Raw genomic sequence first — 6,000 nt, forward strand, 5'->3', positions numbered from 1 at the left:
CCCTCAGTACACGGTAGAGGTAGGAGCCAGCCATCAGGGTCGGCAGCCGGATCTTCAGCATCTGTACGCCCTACGGGGCCAGGTTCACATGTGCCAGTCGGCCTTGGTAGAGGTAGAGGGAGAGCTCCCACTTCTAGCGGTCCTCAGCACCGTATTTATGCTTTGGCTGGATGCCAAGATCTTGAGTCTTCTCCTAACGTGGTCACAGGTATATTATCGGTATTCTCTCATGATGTATATGCTTTGATTGATCTGGGCTCCACATTGTCCTATGTTACTCCACATATTGCGGGTCGATTTGAAGTTGAGCCGGAGTCGATCAAACCTTTCGAGGTGTCTATACCCGTGGGTGAATCGCTAATAGCTAACCGAGTATATTGAGATTTTGTAGTTGTGATATGTGACCGCCGTACTATAGTTGACTTGCATGAGCTAAAGATGGTAGATTTTGATGTCATTATGGGCATGGATTGGTTGGCTTCTTGTTATGCCAATGTTGATTGTAGGATGAAGATGGTTCGTTTCCAGTTTCCGGGAGAACCAATTTTAGAATGGAAAGGAAATACGGCATCACCAAAAGGTAGGTTTCTTTCCTATCTAAAGGCAAGGAAAATGATCACAAGAGGGTGTATTTATCATCTAGTACGAGTTCAAGATGTAGAAGTTGAGTCGCCGACTCTACAGTTAGTTCCAGTGGTGAATGAATTCCCGGATATGTTCCCGGAAGAGCTTCCAGGCCTTCCTCCCGAACGGGAGATTGATTTTGCTATTGAGGTGTTGCCAGACACTAAGCCTATATCTATTCCTCCCTATAGAATGGCTCCTGTAGAATTGAAAGAGTTGAAGGAGCAATTGAAAGACTTGCTTGAAAAAGGCTTTATTAGGCCTAGTTCATCCTTGTGGGGAGCACCCGTATTGTTTGTCCGAAAGAAAGATGGCTCGTTGAGAATGTGCATTGATTATCAGCAATTGAATAAGGTGACGATTAAGAACATATATCCTCTACCGAGGATTGATGACTTATTTGATCAATTACAAGGTGTCAAGTGGTTTTCAAAGATTGATTTAAGGTCCGGGTATCACCAAGTGAGAGTTAGGGAGAAAGATATCCCTAAGACAGCCTTCAGAACAAGGTATGGTCATTTTGAGTTCCAGGTAATGTTATTTGGGCTAACTAATGCACCGGCGGTGTTTATGGATTTGATGAACAATACGTTCAGGCCCTTTCTGGATTTGTTCGTGATTGTATTCATCGACGATATCTTGGTGTATTCTAGATCCGAGGCAGAACATGCGGATCATTTGCGTATTGTCCTTGGAGTTCTTCGAACTCGAGAGTTGTTTGCAAAGTTTTCCAAATGCGAGTTCTGGTTGAACCCAGTGGCATTGCTAGGGCATATTGTTGCAGCCGACGGTATTCGAGTGGATAGTCAAAAATATTGAGGCCGTGAAGACTTGGCCAAGGCCCACAACTCCTACGGAGGTACGTAGCTTTCTAGGCTTAGCAGGTTATTACAGGAGATTCGTTGAGGGTTTTTCTTCTATTTCTGCACCACTTACAAGATTGACCCAGAAATCGGCAAAGTTTCAGTGGACAGATGCTTGCGAACGTAGTTTCCAAGAGTTGAAAGATAGGTTGACTTCTGCACCAGTCTTGACACTTCTAGAGGGATTGGAAGAATATATTGTTTATTGTGATGCCTCAAGTGTTGGTATACGCAAATGATCCGCATGTTCTGCTTCGAATCTAGAATACACAAAAATATCATCAATGAATACGATTACAAATAAGTCCAGGATGGACCTGAACACATTATTCATCAAATCCATAAATACCGCTGGCGCATTAGTTAGCCCAAATGACATCACCCGGAATTCAAAATGACCATATCTCGTTCTGAAGGCTGTCTTAGGGATATCTTTCTCCCTAACTCTCACTTGATGATACCCGGACCTCAAATCAATCTTTGAAAACCATTTGGCGCCTTGCAATTGATCGAAAAAGTCATCAATCCTTGGGAGAGGATATTTATTCTTAATCGTTACTTTATTCAATTGCCTATAATCAATGCACATTCTCAGGAAGCCATCTTTCTTTCGGACGAACAATACGGGCGCTCCCCTCGGGGATGAACTAGACCTAATGAAGCCTTTATCAAGCAAGTCCTTCAATTGCTCCTTCAACTCTTTCAATTCTGTGGGTGCCATTCTATATGGAGGAATAAATATAGGTGTGGTGCCTGGCAACACATCAATGGTAAAATCAATCTCCCGTTCGGGAGGAAGGCCTGGAAGCTCTTTCGGGAACACATCCGGAAATTCGTTCACTACGGGAACTGACTGAAGAGTCGGCGATTCAGCTTCTATATCTTGAACTCGCACTAGATGATAAATACATGCTTTCGTGATCAACTTCCTTGCCTTTAGATAGGAAATAAATCTACCTTTTGGTGATGCCGCATTCCCTTTCCATTCTAAGACCGGTTCTCCCCGAAACTGGAAACGAACCATCTTCATTCGGCAATCAACATTGGCATAACAAGAAGCCAACCAATCCATGCCCATAATAACATCAAAATCTACCATTTCTAGCTTATGCAAATCAATCATGGTACGACGGTCACAAATTATGACTATACAATCCCTATATACTCGGCTAGCTATTACCGATTCACCCACGGGTGTGGACACCTCAAAAGGTTTGATCGACTCCGGCTCAACTATAAATTGACCCACAATACAAGGAGTAACATATGATAACGTGGAGCTCGGATCAATCAAAGCATATACATCATGAGAGAATACCGATAATATACCTGTGACCACGTCAGGAGAAGACTCTAAATCTTGGCGTCCAGCCAAGGCATAAATACGGTGCTGAGGGCCGCTAGTACTATGAGCTCTGCCTCTACCTCTACCATGGCCGACTGGCACATGTGAACCGGGCCCCGTAGGGCGTACAGATGCCGAAGATCCGGCTACCGACCTTGATGGTTGGGTCCTACCTCTACCATGTACTGAGGGGCAATCACGCATAATATGGCCTGGTCGACCGCATGAATAGCAAACATCTGAACCCAATCGGCATTGACCCCAATGCGACTTCCCACACTAGGAACATCGTGGTATAGGTGGCCTTGACTGGCCTGAATCACCTTTAAACTGGGACCCCGAATAACTCTGACTCGGCCCGGGATGAGTAGATCTATCAAGGCTCTGGCCTGAAAACCGTGGAGGTGCACTGGTCATAGAATAGCCCGAATGTCCAGGGAACTGTTGCCTGTGTCCGCCTCTGGACTCACTTATTGGGCCCGAAGATCTGGCCCTCTTGCTATGTCCCCTATCCTGTTCACGTTCACTTCTCCGCTGCTGTAGGCTTTCCTCTAAGTTCTGAGCATGTGCCTGAATGCGTGCAATATCCATACCGTCCTGAAGGAACGCAGTCAAGCATTTGTCCATCAGATTGGGCCCTAGGCCCTTTACAAATTGATGTACCCTGTCGCCCATATCTGCTACCATGGCCGAAGCATACCTGGCCAAGGAGTTAAAACGGAGGCTATACTCTAGGGCACTCATACTGCCTTGCCTCAAATTTAAGAATTTATCGGCCCTAGCTCGCTGAACTTCTGGGGGCATATAATGACGGAGAAAAGCATCAACAAACTCTTGCCATACCGGGGGAGGTGCATTTGCTCCCCGTGAAGCCATCCATACCGTATACCACTGAATCGAGACATCTCTCAATCTATATGACGCTAACTCCACTGACTCGGTGTTCGAAGCATGTATCAACCGGAGCGTCCTTAGAATACCATCAATAAAGTCCTGGGATCCTCCTTCGGTTTTGACCCAAAGAATTCCGGAGGATTCAAAGTAATGAAATCACGGGCTCTTGCACTAACAACCCTATCACCATACCCTGAATTGTGCCTCTGAGCCTGGGCCGCAACCAATTGAGTAAATAAAGTAATGGCCTCTTTTACATCTTGGCCCGAAGCATTTGGTGGAGGAGCTGGAGGTGCTGGAGCTGGGGCTGAGGCTTCCTCACGCTCCTCAGAGACGGACACTGTCTGGGAGGACTGAGATTGAGCCGCACCCTGGGACTCACTTTCCTCTACTACCGGTGGCGGTGCTTTCTTAGCCCGCTTCTCTGCCACCGTCTTGCCCTTTTGGGCTGCCATAGTCTTTTGTCACGACCCAAACCCCGTGGGCCGCGACTGGTACCCTAACTGGGCACCCATACGTACCTACCTGATCGAACTCGAACCATACAGATTTTTTTTTTTCAAAACAGAAGTAGAGAAGTAGGCCGATACAAATACGGCGTGCGCGTAACATACATATATATATATACATATACCTGAACACACAGACATTTACAGATAAGCCGATAGGGCTAACATACAGACGGAACCCGTAACCCACACATCTATCTACAGGCCTCTACAGACATACAGAATCATATGACGGGACAGGGCCCCGCCGTACCCAGAATATACACACATACGGAGTACACAGAAGACAGAAGATATAAACCAAAAAGATATGCTCCGAGTCAAGGGAGCGCTTCAGATAGCAGAGTCGGAAACCTACGCTGGCGGCGTATCACCTGGCGCGTCTGTACCTGCGGGCATGTAGCGCAGCCCCCGAAGAACGGGGGTCAGTACGGAAAATGTACCGAGTATGTAAAGCAGAAACGTAACAGATATAAACATAATCCGAACTAGTGTCGCAGAAATATAACGGGCAAAATCATAAGTCAAACTGACGGACAGAGTTATGATCCAGACAGACATACAGGATCGTGTTACACACAAATGGACAGAATTATAGTTCTGACAGACAGACGAAATCATAATACGGACAGACGAGCAGAATCTGAATCCATACGGACATACAGAAGCAGAAGCCATACGGACAAACAGAAATAGTCGTAACATAGACGGACAGACAGACAGTAGTATGACGGACAGAATTATGCATGCGGAGTAGCACAGAATCATACAAAATCATACAGAGGCGTGTGCTTTATAAATACAGATGGCACACGTATATATTCATACAGATCCCGGCCCTGTCTGGGGGCGCGGTAACAGAACCCGGCCCTCTTAGTACGGGACGCGGTGGACAGACAGAATCATATCAGATCATATGCCATCCTGGCCGCCATCCCCATACACAGATCATACAGACATACAGATCCCGGCCCGTACGCCGAGGGACGCGGTGAACAATGCAGAGAAATATGCACGATAACAGAACCTGGCCCGGGTCGCAGTGAAGGAATGCATTGAGACAGACACGAATCGATAAATGAGAAACCACCTACCTACAGACTCAACATATAGACTCGATCAAACTGAAGGGTGCCAAACGGCGAGCCAAAATCAGAATATCCAGATAGTATGCATAGCACGCGCTCATATCCTAGTTAGGAAGGCACGACAGATTATCAGAATGGGATGCTCGGATGTTCAGAAATAATATTGTATAAATTACACAAAAATATCCATAATATTCACAAAATAATAGTTCAGAAGTTTTTGGAGAAGATCGGACCAAAACAGAAGTATTTTAAAAATCGTACCGGAAGTATCGGGCCTTGTGGGCCCACCTCGGACCAACCCGAGGCTACATACGTAAATTACTGATGATTGACCTTATGAGGTCACCCATACTCATTCGGAAGTGTTCCGACTCCGTTTGGGGAAGTTTTGTACAAAATCTCACTTTAAGGGCTATTTGTAAGAAAATAGGTTCAATTGAATTGAAGGAATTGGAGCGGTTTTCCGTCTCGAATTCCGGGGAACAGAGTCGGACTTAAGGCTCGCGGCCGAGCCTACCACATCCAGAACATGCCTAGGAACGTAGAGAAGTGCTTCACATACCTTGATGGCGCCTTATGCTCGCTTGGCGTCACTCCAAATTTCGTCCAAAATCTGGAAATGGTCAAGTTTACCATTTGGTTAGTTTCATTCTTTCAATACTCTATCTTTACAC

This window comes from Lycium barbarum, chromosome 8, assembly GCF_019175385.1.
Source record: "Lycium barbarum isolate Lr01 chromosome 8, ASM1917538v2, whole genome shotgun sequence".
Classification (NCBI taxonomy): domain Eukaryota; kingdom Viridiplantae; phylum Streptophyta; class Magnoliopsida; order Solanales; family Solanaceae; genus Lycium; species Lycium barbarum.